This window comes from Neopsephotus bourkii, unplaced genomic scaffold (genome assembly GCF_033783945.1).
Source record: "Neopsephotus bourkii isolate Nb327-2 ecotype Australia unplaced genomic scaffold, CSIRO-AGI_Nbou_v1 NB_107, whole genome shotgun sequence".
NCBI lineage: Eukaryota > Metazoa > Chordata > Aves > Psittaciformes > Psittacidae > Neopsephotus > Neopsephotus bourkii.
In genome coordinates this window covers 7,029,202-7,044,651 of record NW_026900624.1, presented here as the reverse complement: position 1 = coordinate 7,044,651, position 15,450 = coordinate 7,029,202, and the positions used below count along the sequence as shown (strand labels likewise).

At 38.3% G+C, this 15,450-nt stretch overlaps 1 long non-coding RNA gene across 1 annotated transcript in view; it reads right to left on the bottom strand.

The window, feature by feature from the left end:
• Positions 1–1,431: 1,431 nt before the first annotated feature.
• LOC133214071 (uncharacterized) overlaps positions 1,432–15,450 on the bottom strand; it is a 31,436-nt gene continuing 17,417 nt past the window's right edge. The window contains exons 2-3 of the long non-coding RNA XR_009725975.1: positions 4,870–4,933; positions 1,432–1,621 (exon numbers count right to left, since the gene is read on the bottom strand). This is a non-coding gene — a long non-coding RNA (uncharacterized LOC133214071). The remainder of the gene's footprint in view (positions 1,622–4,869; positions 4,934–15,450) is intronic.

Genomic DNA, 15,450 nt, shown 5'->3' with positions numbered 1-15,450 from the left:
AAATTCTTACTTTAAGTAAAAATTATAGTGGTTTCTCCTAGATCTATTGTCTAAGTCCACTGTGCCACAGTCCCCCATGTACTTCAAGACCTGCGTGAGTTTTGATAGGAAATCCAGGCCCAAGGAGAAGGTAATTATAATGCAATCCCAGTAGGTACCCTCCTTGTGCACAGTACTTTTCCCCCCCAACCCCCCCCAAAGAGATGCCACACTAATGAATGAGCAAAAGGAGGTAAACAAATTGAGTTTTTTTATGTTAAAATGGAGCTATGTACATTAAGAACTTGTAAAAATTAGAGTGCTATACAATATTTACTGAGATGTTAAAGAACTTTGCAGTAGTTAGCAAGGAGAGGGGATTTTTTTTTAACCAATTCATGTTCCTCAACTCTGGAATTACATGGCTTGGGGACTATTTAATTTCAAACTGCTCTACTTTGTAACATATAGACTAAAATGGCCTTCATTTTAAATATGATTCTTGTAAGAGAGTCAAGCAGCAATGGAAAAGAGATGAAAGATGATTCATTTAAAACAAAATGAGATTGGAAAAGTTAGCTTTTAGCAAGCTAAGACCGTTGTTCTAGGCTGTCTGTTTCAACAGGTCTGTTCTATGTTGTTATATAATATGAGAAAATATAATTCAGAGAAACCAGCATCACTATACTTAAAAGTTAACTAATTTCTGAGGAATGGTCCTGCTTAATTGAACCAGGCTATACTACTGATGTCACTTATATGGAACTTGCGATACCAGGACCAAAGTGATCTGCTACTATATTTGTCTATAAAGGATGCAGTATTTAAGTAATAAAATCATGTATACACAAATCAAGTGACTGTTCATGGCTTAACAGATACACATCTCCTGCTAATACCCATAAAAGCCTCATTTGATTGATGAAAGAGTCATTCTAATAGACACAGCTAAAAGATCAAGAGCAAAAACACTGTTACATTTGCTTCACATTGCTTCAGATACAGCATGCCTATAACAACTTTTATTATGTAGCATACAAGGATTCACTTTCTATATTAATGGGCAGGATACTTTCTTCCCTAAGTTGATAACATGACATTTGAGATCTGATTTAATGGTTTAGAGCTAGCACATGCACATACACATATGAAGCAAAAGTTAAAAATGTTGAGGATATGAAAACGGTCAAAAATGAGAGCAAGATACACTAATGACCACATTAAGACCCTGTGGATTTTCCCTCCCAACCCTGTTAGAATTAGAATGAAAATACAAGCCCCGTTTATCTTAAGTAAAAATAATAAATGGAAAAATAACCCAGTGCGAAGACCAAGTTTCACAGCTAGATTAATGTAGTGATATGAAGTTCATATTCTTTTGGAAGACATAAAGACATCACTGTAGAAAACATCTCTGTAGAGGAGATGTGGAAGGGAAATCCTACGTTCATGAAGCGTTCACCATGAAAGCAGATGTGATTTTGCTTTACAAATGTCCTATTTAAAGCAGAGAGAATGTGATGTGGAATGTCTCCTCAGAGCTGAGCTTGTTAAGTTGTTATAAACAGAATTGGTGTCAGTGACTCCATAGTCACAAAAGAGTATATTCTCATGACTTGCAAGATTCCCCAAACTAAGTTTTCTGTAGAAAGTGAGAATTCTAGAAATTGCAATAGCATTTTTAAAGGCATCTGAGCAATAGTATCATTTCCCATCACAATGGGTTTGTGGAACATTACACAGGCTAAGCAAGTCAACTCAAGTAATAAGAAAAAAAGTTTCAACATCACCAGAACTAAATTAATAATTTTAAGAGATAAACTTGGATGTATAATTTCTATTTTCATGCTGTTAAAAGATATAAAAACATCTTTGGATAACCAACCATACCTCTGCAGGCCAGGTCTGAACTACTGACGCCTGAAATCTGTGGAATGAACTTTATCTGCCTCGAAGCCTGAACACTCAAGTAAACCACTCATGTTTTGCTTTAAAAGGAATTTGCATGCTGGAATTATGGTGGGTTTGTGACTTAATCTGATTAACAAGAAATCTTAAAAGAAAAGTAGTATCAAAAAGGATCTAAGCAACACTATAATAAAATAAGAAGCAATTTGAAATACAAATTTCTTTAAAATTATTACTCAGACCACCTTTAAAAATGTACAGGAAACTGAAAATCTAAGTATCTAGCAACATTAAGGAACCTTAGAAGACTTAGCATTAGGTCTAGAAAGATAGTTCTCCCCTCAACAAGATGTTTGTACATTAACATTAAAATAAAGATATTTAACAGCAGCTGCCTAATAATCCACCATAGTGTTGCATATCTGAGCTTGCTTTAAGTACTTTCAGAAATCTCTCATCCTAACAGCTGTGTTATTTTGGTTTGTAATTTGTTTTTGTGGTGTTTTTTTGTTTAAGTTTGAGATGGCTATTTTTAAAAAACTTCCCTGTAGACACACACAAAAAAATATTTCCTTATCTCTCCCTTTCAGGCAAGAGGAAGGAAAAAAATTCACTATCTCTATTATCCTTTCCCTTTTTCTCCCCCTCTCCTTCATTCCCCATTTCATTTCTAACTCCATGTTCATGGTCACAAGTTTGGTGCACAAACTTCAACCGCACGTTAGAGCATGTGGAGCCCCTGCAGACCATCACCCCTGGCTGCTTTCTTCACATCCAAGAAGGAGGAACAATCAGGAGCAGAACCTATCAGTGCCAGGAAATTCCTTGTGTGAGCATCAAGAGGAACAAGGCTGCAAAGCAATTTAAACTAAGTGCTCTGTGTCCAAATCTGACATTTGTTTTTATTACTGTCACTTGGTCTCTGATAAAGGGCAGCAATAGATTAGAAATGACACTATCAGCACCATGGTAGCTTTCTTTTTTTTTTAGAAGTGATGGCAATATGGGACAACATCAAGAAGGAATTTTAATTCCGTACCGATTGAAAGAAATAAGAATTGCATGTCAAGCTATCTGGGAAAGAAGAAACCGGTAGACATACAACTTAAACAATTTTCAAGCAGAAGGAAGGGAGTGTCTTTATATCATAAAGCTCATAAGCTTCAGAAAACTTCATTTACAGTCACTGTGCTTTCACACAGTCTTTAAAGCCATTGTATTGTGTTTTATTTGGCTTTTAAGGGAAGAGTTTTTCATGCAGTCCCATTCAATTACATTGATGTTGAATTTGTTTTGAATAGTAACCAGGTATACAAGGCCAGCTGTAGATATACATTAAAGATATCCACTTCATTATTTTTTTTATCATCTCCGTCCTTTGCTTTGCCAGAATAAACTTATTACAGTCACTTTGTTCAGGTTACAAGAAAGCACAGGCAAGATTAATAAAAATCAGAATAGCTCTAGATTTAGTGAACTTATCACTCTCTCCCCACCCCCATCTTCTCCCCACCCCCATCATAATGCCAATAAAGTTGAGATTAATCACCATGAGATCTCATACAACCATGGGCCAAGTGCTGTGGAGAAATCTTTTCTGCCAGAAACTCCAACTGTGAAAATTTCTTTCCAGTAAGACATAATATAATCTGGACTATTGAATAATTACTTGCCTGAACCATGTTTTATGAATGCCCATCTACAGTGTCATAACACAATAGAAAGGATCTAAAAGATGCTATAAAACGACTTTCATTAAGTTGTTCTTCAGTTTTTTGCTAATATAAATCAGGCCTAGGAATGAGGTCCCATACAGTTCAAATACAGCAAAGTCTTATCATCTCCTTTTAAGCACCAGGACCCCAACTATTTTGTTATACTTTTCCACTGGGCACTTTTAATCACTGACAGCACTATTTAATATCAACTTTAAAGTTTTGTTAATTAGAGCATCTCTTAAGAGGTATAACCACCACTTGGGTGCTGTGAATTGCAAAGTACTTTACAGATAATACTTCTCACAGCATATCTTCAAGTAACTCTTACCTGATTCTAAGCTTTAGATTTTATGCTGCATGACCACGTTTGCAGGTAGTCAGTGTCAACTTTCAGATTACATGTGAATTTGGAATTTAAATGATCTTAAATTATCTGAAAGTCCTTAGTTTCTTACAGCTAGTAGGTTTCCTTCCTTGCTGAACACACCTAGAAAACAATTTTTGTTATAATGGTTATGGGATCATTAGAAGAACAGGTGCTGCTTCATTTAGAGCTAATCAAAGTGGGTTTGAATGCGATTTCCAAGGAAAGTAGAGCTTAAAGGCAACAGCTTAGAATTTATAGGAAAGAATAGGTTTGATCAGATTGCAATGACCACATAGTCACAAAGCTGCCAACCATGACATTTTATGTACGTAACATTTGAGATTGTTATGTAAGCTCTGCAATAATATACAGGATTAAATTGTAAAGTTTTATTCCCATTATGCTATCATAAATGTTAAGAGAGGAACTGTATTGTGGCTGCTTGTCTAGAATTCATATTTTGCCTAGAATCGTTTTACTTCACTGTTTGTAATTCACAGCAAGGTTTAGCTGATATATGATATTATATTCAACCTTAAGAAATAGGTTCTTTGAAACATACAGAAAGCTACCCTGAAAACAAAGCAAGCTGATTCCCAAACAGCTATATTTTTGAGAACCACTGTGAAGTAAGTGTGAAATCAATGGTATTATGCTGTCCTAACCAGTTTAAGCAGTGTTCTTCATCATCTTGGGTATCAGGAACATAAAAAATAATTTATTAAAGATTAGAATTACTGTAGTTGGGCATTTCTGTTGCCGTAAAAACGTGTTTAATTTATCTGCAGCTCCACAATTAAAACCCAGGTTTTAGACAGTCTGTGAATGTTAGGGTATCTTGAAAACATTTTACAGGTAAATCCTTTTCAGCATGACTCTGTGAGTGGAAATAATTACCTTTATTTAATGGAGGAACAAGCTGCAGCACAAAGACCCAGTGACTCATCTGTCAGTTAAGTGCCTAGATACGATGGGGATGATACGAGAACAGAGAAAAGGGAACAGAGTGTCCAGAGCAGATCACGTCATTTGCAGCTAGTTTTCAGTACATTAATCTCATCTCCTTTCTATATTTAATCTTTCATATATTTGTTCTGTTAACCATTTTCCATGCCTATGCTACAAATGCTACTCAGTCACTTCCCATAAATGTGCATCTTCCATCTGCTTCCCTCCCTTATATATGACACTCAGTTCCCCCTCTTATCCAAATATGTCTTATACTGGTGTGGCCTGAAATCTGCAAATGTTTTCAGCTCCCTCATTTGCTCTGAGCTTCCATTCTCAGTGGGTCCAGGCAGTCAGGATCCTTTTCATTTCCAGTAGCTCTTAGAAAATCAGTTGAAGAGAGCTATACATTGAAAATGGACTCTGCAGTTTATTTGCTCCTGAAGGATGTCTATTTTCTGCTAAGCCTATAGGACACAAACCTGAAGCAGAGCTCTGTTCTCCACCTGCTTGTATTGATTTCTCAAAGCTTTCACATATATTAGTGATCTTCAAAATACTTCTTTTGTGTAGTCAAAAATTCAACATTTTCTAAGTACTCTTTTTCCCTTAGTCACTAAAAATTTAGACCAATTAGACGCATAGCTCAAATTTTGCACTCAAATACCTGAAAGACGGCCTCTGTCTAATGGTACAGAGTGGCACTGAATATCACCAAAATCAAAGAGACCTTCATATGCAAATACTCTGAAAAACAACCATTAATATTAATTTCTGCTTCCAAGTATGTATTTCACAGTCTAAATTTAGGAACTCGGGGAGATGGGACAAAGTCAGAAATCAGCTTGGAGGATGTACACCAAATCCCCTGTGTTTCATACTGCATTACCAAGATCAATCTTGTTGCCACCTCTTCTACTTAAATATAGTAAAGATTGCTATGCTTATGTTAAAGATAGTTTCAAAGAGACTCAGGCAGATTCCCTTGCCAAAAATCAAGTCCATGAAGATGAAAAAGTCCTTTTGTTCTGATGGATAATCAGAGATGAAGTTCCACATAATACGTACTTCCTACCTGAAATACACACTAAATGACATTGAACTGCCTCCTACTACCCAGTTCCGTACCTACTTAAATTCTATAAAAGCACTCTGACACCCAGAGAACACAGGGGTAAACATATACTCAAAATATGTTAAATCCTCCTCCTCTTCAGATGCCTTACTTCTTTGTCTGCAAAGAACTGTGATACCAGTAAGATCACAACAAACCTGTTCTTTAGACTTACGGGATCCTTGTATCTTTTTTGAAGACTCTTCTTTCTAGATATGAAGTTCTTTAAAACTCAGCAAGATACTTTGTTTTCTGTGAGGATAGTATGACCCCAATGTTTAACTAGCTGAGATATTACTTTGCATGGTTTCATCTAATAATTATTAAGTAGACCAACTTATTTTCCTTTGATAGAAGTCTACACTCTTTCAGCATATTATTTTTAGTCCTGCTTGACTTCAGAAAAACAGTATGCATATGAAATATTAACACTTTACAGGTGCTGGCTTCGTACAATTCTTCTAAGGCACTGGGTCCAGCATTGCTTGGCAGAAGCCTACACAGATCTCTCTGTCCTTGTTCACAGGACAGTTCCTAAAATATCAGTCATATTATAATCCAGGCAAAGCAACAGACCAACACTAGACTGAAAAGACTAGTGTCCTGTGCTGTATGGATACTTCTAGAAATTAGCAAAGCAACAAATACTCAGAACGGCTCATGATCTAGAAGACCACTGAAGACCAACATAAGCAGAAATAAATTAACTTGCTCTTAAGCTTTTATTTAAACTCAAAATGGTAGCAACACCCACCATGACAGCAGAAAAAAGATCACTATATAAAACAACCATAATTTCCTTCCAAGAAATATCTATTGCATCACCAGTGTATCACATCTCCTAGTTTTAAAATACTTCCCTGCAGCTTTACATTTCATTATACTGCAGTGAAGAAATCCCCTCCTGCAGTAACTGTAATGGTTATTAGTATATTATTTGGGCAATTACTAATGTAATGGTGTCATGGTTCTTAAATCAGGCTTCTGAAACTATGAGCAATGCATAGCAATAACTCTTACATCCTCCCTCAGCACAACATCATGTAGTTATAGAAAAATTCATGGAGATAAGTGGAAGTGAAATCTCTTATGTATATTACAGTCACATATACAACTGATTTTAAAAGATTTACTTAATCATGAGTGTTTTTTTAGAGAACATGGACAAAATTCTTGCTTTAGAAAATCCTTATAACCAGTAGCCATCAATTGGGTTTTACTAAAACCAGGCAAATAGTCTTTTTTCCTATGGCTAGGAAGATTCACCCTCTTATCCTAAAGCACCTATTGCAGACTGACCCCTGGTTTAGTGGAGTCCATATACAGTTCGCTGGCAAACTGCTTATTTTCAAGACCTGCAGTGACATATCCAACCTCCCATCCTAAAGCCAACTGGAAAACACTGGATACTCTATTCCCCATCTCAATTTTGCCCATACATTCTTTGGTCAACACTTTTTAAATGTAGTTGCCAGCACTCTGCACTATTTTTGGTCAGTCACAGCTTCAATGTTTAGGTGCTTGTTTACACTAGCTGAAGGGGAGTATGGGGATTATATCACTCACTAATGAGAAGAAAGACCGTTAAGCACAGGAAAGGATTCAATCCGAATAGCATCATGATTCAAGAATATTATTTTCTAGATGGCTGAGTTGTGCAAGACAATTTTTTTTCAGTACAAATTACCAGATTATTTCATCTACACACACACAAAAAAAGAAGCTAACACCCACACAGAAAGGGAAAATGCCTTTTAAATCATAAATATTTTTTTTTACACAGAGCTAACTTACATGTCACCAACAAAAAACTTATTGCAGCATTAAATAGATGACTTACCTGCTTTTCTTTGACTCTCTCGTGAGGCCTGGGGAAGCTCCTTCCCCACTGCATCTGCACATGCCAGTCCTGGCCAGGCCTGTCTGCCACTGACTCAGAGAATGAGCGGGAGGAAACACCACCCTCGAAGCTGGCACGATTCAGTCTGCTCAGCTGATATGGCAGAAAGCCATGGAGAAGGGAATTTGCAGTATTTCAACATGCTTTAAATTGTTTAAACACCTTACCTAGTCAGGTCAAGTACTAGGTGTACAGAGACACAGTGTAAAGCCTTTTCAAGAGGAAGACGAACCTCGCAGTTGAGATGAGCTGTGACTTCAGGTAAGGAGTTGTTGAATTTTACTGTAGTGCCTGGGTTCAACATCATTCTTGCAGACCTCTAAGATGTTTAGGACAAGCTAGAGATTCTCAGTGCTGTATTCCACTTTTCTCACACTCTACTTTCTGAGAAACTTACCTCTTACTAGTAACATACTTCAAACTTGGCTCATGACCTACCATAAGTATATTAACAAGGGGACTACACAGCTTCAAGGGAGGCAATATGGGATGCAGATTTCATATTTAGTTGATCCTTTACAGCTGCACAGGGGCTACATGATTAATGTACCCCATGTTTTGGAGTTGTCTGGAGCCCAAAGCATAAAGCCATTTTCATAATGGCCGTGCCTTAACTTTATACTCTGAAAAGTGCAGAAAACATAATGGATCCATAATGTGAGCTTCCTTGCTAATGTAGCTGCCAGAACAATGATTTTTCTCTTATTCATTTGCAGAGCCAGGTAGTTCAAACATCAGTTAGAACTACTTGCCATTGATTCTGGCCATCATAATTTTAGGGAGAAATTTAGCAGAGAAAAGCATAACACATTTGCACCCTAGTCACATAAATAATCTTGGATGATCCAAGTACTTTAACTCTGTGCTTTCACAAGGAAATCCAGATCAAAAGTAGTGCTTTTTCCTTAAATATCCTTTATGTAGGTTAAGAAGTGAATCTATTTAGACAGTAATTAACATTTGGATATGTCCATATGCCACAAGATGAAGCTTCTAAAGCATTAAATGAATCTTTTCCATCAACCATGACAAAGGTTTATTAGAATAATTACACCATTTACAAAGTTCATGCAGGATATCACCTGCAAATACAACTCCCTTCAAAAACTGGGAAAGAATTGATCTGATTTCAGTGGAACGCCGTAAGATGACATAGCAGAGGTACTAATTTTTTCTTGCCCACAGCTTGCCCGTCCTCCTTTTCAGCATGCTGAGGAAAACCAACTTCCTGGCTGACACCATGGTATATGTCTGAAGACTGGAAGTCCTCATTTGCATTTGCCTATGCATTCATTTTGTTGTCAATCTAAATACTACTGGTCTTCCAGGTGTTAAAACTCTGTGTTGAATATTCTTTTATAAAATCTAACCTTCCGGCACTCTTATTTTTTGTCAGCTCACAAATTTCTCACATTCCATATCATAATTAGAGTTGTTTTCTGAAGAGTACATCTTTAATTAGCAGTAGCTCCTTAAATATACATAATATGATTATTATGTTGATTAAAACCACAGCAGAAATCCTTGGGAAGTGGCACTTGCTTTCTCTGTCTTTTCAGAAAAATTATTTGTCATTTGAGACTATGCAGATGGCTTCCTGACAGAGAAATCTAGATTAATTTACTAGTCAGATTAAAAAAATCAAAACTGTAACAACACCAGCAACTTTTCTGTACATCTCTTACAACTTTATTTTTTTTTTTTGGCATGTATTAAAGCTTTCAAGAAAAGCCACTGGAATAACAACTCAAACCCTATTTAGTTTCAATGCAAATTCCAAAATTCTGTCAAAAGGCTTCTCTTCAGCAGCAAGCTTTAGCTAGAGTATCACACATTAAAGAACTGTCGATGAACTGAAAGGGAAAACATGCTGCCAAATATTGAAGTATAAGAAAATATTAGTGCCTTAAATAAGTGCCAAATTAATGATAAGCAATTTTTATATCTACAAGAAGGACTATAAATAACATTACCTGTTAGCAGGTCAGTTGTCATCATTGATGTGTCTGAGAAACAAATAATAATGGGTTTCAAAGTAGCTGCCTACTGATCAATTTATTCCAAGCTCTATATACATTCAGATGAACTTCAGACCTGAACGAGCATCACTTAATCCAAAAGTAGATTCCCTTAGATGCCAGTTCTGTAGCACAGTCCGAAATAAAGTCTTTCTCCATTCTCTCGCTGCCAAAAGTGAGATGTCAGATGTCCTCTAAAGCCACCTGTCTCCAAGTTGCCTAAAGCAGCACTCCAACTCAAAATCAGATTAACTCAGTCTTAAATGCAGGCTGATAGAAATAAGTTGGTAATCTGCCACCACCATATGAGTTCATAGGGTTTTTCTTTTCCTAACTACGAGCACCCTGACTGTATCTCTTAGAATGTCTGGAAAAGTTTATATTTAGCACATAACCCCTTTCTATACAGGATTTACAGAAGAGATTTATAAAGATTTTAAAATTCAGAATTGCAGCCTGCCAGGTTTTTTTCTTCACACAGTTCTGAGCCCAGTTGTGAATTTGTGGAGGTGGATGTGTGGGGGAGTTGCAGGCTTCTTTCTCCTTCTTGCAATGGGAAAAGATAGGCAGCAGAAATGAATACCAGGTTTATTATATTAAGACAGACAGAAAGGGGAACTCTAACATGCATATCACCATGGAGCAAAGCAAGCAGAAGGTGATGTCTCTAAGGGAGAGTGTGTACCTCACAGTGACGTCATTCAACAGCCAATGGTTGTCTCAAACCACATGCAATTTTAAATACCATTGTTGATGATTATGAGATGTGCTTATTTTTGAAAACAAGAAGTGGGTCAGGGCTCATCAGCTCAGGGATATTTTTATGATCTATCCAATCAGGGATTCTGAAAACAGAAGAGCTTCTCCTGTGCATACAAAACAAAGGAGCATTTCAAGCATAAACCCTAAATATGCTTGATCACTGGCTGCACATAATGAACATAAATATCTAAGAGACAGTTAAAAGGATTACTATTTTTAAAAGCCTAAACAGGTGTTTCTGGAGCATGACAGATTTGTACCCTACCTTCACATTCTAACTCTTAGTTCAGTCTGGTATTTTCAAGATGACTAGAACCCTAGAATTCATGGCATCAGAAGGTCAGACCTGAGCGTTTGACTACAAAATCTATCATGTACTTCTTTGATTTAGCAGATAAAGTTTTCTTGAGATCCAGTGGAAGAAGCTGATGCAAGACATATTCAGACTATAGTAGTGGTATAGTTCTTCCTTAAATTTTATTAATAGTAAAGAAAATTAGATGTTGAACTACCTTACCAAGGAACACAGTGCATCCTTCACTGCCCAACATCTTGAGGGCCAGAATGTTTTTTTTTTACAACACTATAGGTCTGAGGACAAGAGGGAGTGGCACAGGGGGTAGGTGTTGCACTCCTGGAACATCAGCAGGATTTTGCCTTCTAAATCAAGAGGTGCTCTTTGGGTAGCAAGGCTGTTTGGTTAGAGATGAGATCTACTTACTGAAGTGGGACACAAGCATATTCAACAGGTTTACTAACATAGTGAGGAAAGCTTTAAACTATGCTTACTGGTAATTGAAAACCAGAAACCAAAGAGAGGGAATAAGAAACTGAGGAAGTGGGAGTGGTGCCCACCCAAGAGCATAACAAGGGAAGCTCTCACTCTTCCTGCAGAAGTCATGCAGCCAGAGCATCATCTGAAGTGCTTGTACATGACTATGCAACACATGAAACAGAGGATTAATTGGCATGAGCCTGCAGAGCTAAGATGTAACTAGAATGACAGAAAACAGATGGAATAGCACATGTAGCCCCATAATGGGTTTATACAGACTCTTTAGGAAGAACAGGCTGGGAAGACAAGTGGCTGTGCTCAGCATAGTGAGCTGAGCATATTGCAACAGGTCAATATAGTGAGATGCAAGCAGTCAAGAGGATTTATGGAATACAGAACCACAAAATGGTTAGGGTTGGAAGGCACCTTAAAGACCATGTAGGCCCAATCCCACTGTCACAGGCCAGGACAGTCTCCACTAGACTAGGCTGCTCAAAGCCCCGTCCAGCCTGGCCCTGAACACTGCCAGGGATGGGGCAGTGTCCTGGGTTCAGCAGTAGCAGTCCTTTTTTCTCCTTCTTAGTAGCTGGTGCAGTGCTGTGGTTTTGGCTTTCAGTCTGGGAACAGTGCTGATAACACCAGTGTTTTTATTTGTTGCTCAGTAATGTTTACTCTGACCAAGGACTTTCTGAGTCTCGTGCTCTGCCAGGGAGGAGGGGAAGCCGGAAGGAAGCAGAGACAGGACACCTGACCCAAACTGACCAAAGAAGTATTCCACACCACAGCACATCATGCCCAATGTATAAACTGGGGGGAGTTACTCAGAAGGGTGAGAACCCTGCTTGGGTCAGGCTGAGTATTAGTTGGTGAGTGGTGAGCAGTTGTATTCTCTTCCCTTGTTATTTCCCTTATCATTATTATTATTGTTGGTAGCAGCAGTGGTTTGTGTTATACCTTAGTTACTGGACTGTTCTTATCTCAACCAGTGGGAATTACATTCTTTTGATTCTCCTCCCCATCCCTCCGGGAGTAGGGGAAGGAAGAGGGGGAGTGAGCAAATGGCTGTGTGGTTTCTGGGTTGCCAGTTGGGCTTAAACCACTACAACCTCCCAAGTCTTTCTCCTCAGGGTTGCTCTCAATCCATTCTCTGTCCAGCCTGTATTTGTGCTTAGGCTTACCAGACCCAGGTGCAGGACCTTGCACTGCATGAGGTTTGCAGAAGTATGTCTGGGGAAGTTTGTGCTGAAAATACTGGACAGGTAGATAGAGGTTGTGCTCTGCTGAACTTTCTACTCATGGCTAAAGAACTTATTGAGGAGGTTCAGGCACTGGCAACTTTTATTCCAGTGATCATAACTTGCAGCTTAAGAGCCTAAGGAGTGAGACAGGCAAAGAGCAAATACCCTGGATATCAGAAGAATGGATTTTGTTTACACAGGTGGGTGGGACCCTGTGAAGCATTGCCTTGGGAGGCAGAAGGGCCCAAGAGATCTGTGTGGTCTTCAAGGACAACCTCATCAAATCATTTTCTTCCAATGTCCTGAAGAAGAAGCAAACAAGCCAAGGGGCCAGCTTAAATTAGTAGGAAACTCCAGAGTAACTCAAATACAAAATAATATATGAAGTTGGAAGCTGAAATAGTGTACCTGAAAGGCAAAGCAAGTATTGCCTGGGCAGGCAAAGATGCAGCTAGGGAAGGCAAAGTGGATTGAAGCTGAAAGCAGCGAGGAATGCAAAGGGCAATGGCTAGCGGCAGAATTTCCTTGTGAAAAGTGCTACCTACAGTAGAGAAGGACCAAATTAGGGACCACTTAATCACCTGGAGGTACCCAGAAGAGGTGCATCTAAAATTAGCCAACATCACTGTAAAGTCACTCTATCATCTTTGAAAAACCATGGGGTTTGGGGGATGTTCCCAGTGACTGAAGATAGACAAATACAATGTCTTTTGAAATTGGGCAGAAGGACACTTCAAGATACTACACGCCAGGCAGTCTCATTTTTACCCTTGGGAAGGTGTCAATTGCTGGAAGCAAATCTTCCTAGAAGCCATTTTCAGGCACTTTAAAAATAAACCAGTGATATGGAACAGCCAACATGGATTCAGTGAGGGAAAATCATACCTGAAGAACTTGTGATGAGATGACTAGCTCTGAACCAGGGAAGAACAGCAAGATGTAAGTGGCCTTGAGTGCAGCCAGTCTCCAATGTCTACCACAACAACTTGCCCTACCTATGGCAGGTACTCCATTCTTCCAAGAATGCCTACCAAGGCAAGTACTCCTACTTCTTTCCTTTCATCATAACTCTAGAGCCTAAACAGAAATTCCTGTTGATTCCATAATTATGTCATTTTTGTATAATCTTTCATTTTCTACATGCTACCATGCATAAAAATCCTTTCCCTTGTCCTTTCCAAGACATTAAGCTGCCACTACAATGATTGTAAGTATTGTTTTAAAAATCTTGTGAAAGGATTATTCAAAAGCCTTTTGGCAATGCTGTAAGGACAATACATTAGGCTGTGATATGAATGTGTATATACGTGTAGGGGAAAACAAGGGACCAAAGCAGGGAGAAGATTTTAGCAAACTGTCTGATGTTAAACATGAAAGAGGAAAAGCTGTAATTCTCAAAGCATAAGCAAAGGGCAGGGTAAATGAATATATGAATGAGACTGCTCCCACCTGGGGGTGGAGGGTCCTCAATCTTACAGTGAGTGGTCCCATTAGTTCCAGTGGTTCCTCCCACCTGCAGACTGCATCACCACAGAACTAGTAACCGCATTTTGTCAAAGTGCTAGAATTGTTAAAGGGCAAAACTGAAAATGATGACAAGGCTGATGAAAAAAATGCATAGTTTGTTTTCAGCCTAACATGCAGCTTACATGTGGCCAAGGCATTTGAAGTAAATGACATAAACAAAAGAAGGAAAGAAAAGGCTGTTGGGAAATACCTACATTGGGAAAAGCTGATAAAATAAATGTTCACCACTAAGTGCAGATGTGAGACATACCTACATAGCTCAAATCTAGTGAGTGAATCTCTGCTTGAGAAGTGAACATTTATATCATGAAAGACTAATTGCCTTCCTCATCAGAAAGGCATTTTCATGTCTAGGTTAGTGCAAGTTGCATTTTTTTGTATGATTTTTAAAAAACACAACAAGGGTCTACTTCATCGCTGAGTTCTTCCCCTAAAATTTGTAACTGTGAGGAACTTATATGGAAGAAATATACTTCTGAGTTATACCTCCAAGCCAGGGGTTTCCCCTGTACAAGTTGTTAAAACATATTAGATCTATAGGCATCTTTCTGCATGTGTATAGCTTTATGTAACCTACATATAATATGGAAAATCTTTTCCCTTGTTATAAACGGGCTCAAACCCACTACTGCTTTTAGCTAAGTTTCTCTATCAGGTATTCAAACTGCTTTTTCATAGGACAAGAAATCTATTTGCAGCACAACTTCCTCCTGCCACTTATCACCACAAGCTACATTTCTACCCTTCCCAACACAGCAACAAGATTATCAGTCTCATTCCAGCTTCTCTGCTATATAGAATCATAGGATGGTTAAGACTGGAAAAGCCCTTAAGATCATCTAGTTCCAACCCCTTGACATGGGCAGGGACACCTCACACTAGACCATGTCACCCAAGGCTCTGTCCAACCTGGCCTTGAACACTGCCAGGGATGGAGACATGGAGAATATCTCACTGCCAGGCATGCACAAATATGTGCATTTACATACATGAAATGTCTTCATATCTTTCTACCACAACCCTTTGTTCTGATAAGAACATGGCTAGGTTTAACCACTAGCTAGCCAGGAGAACAGCTAAACCAGGAACCTTACTTTACTACTCAAAACTTTTAAAGTTGGATCCGATTTTCTCAGCAATATTCTCTAGTATGGACATAATTTTATTAGGCTTGATAGAATCAGGGATCCTTAGAA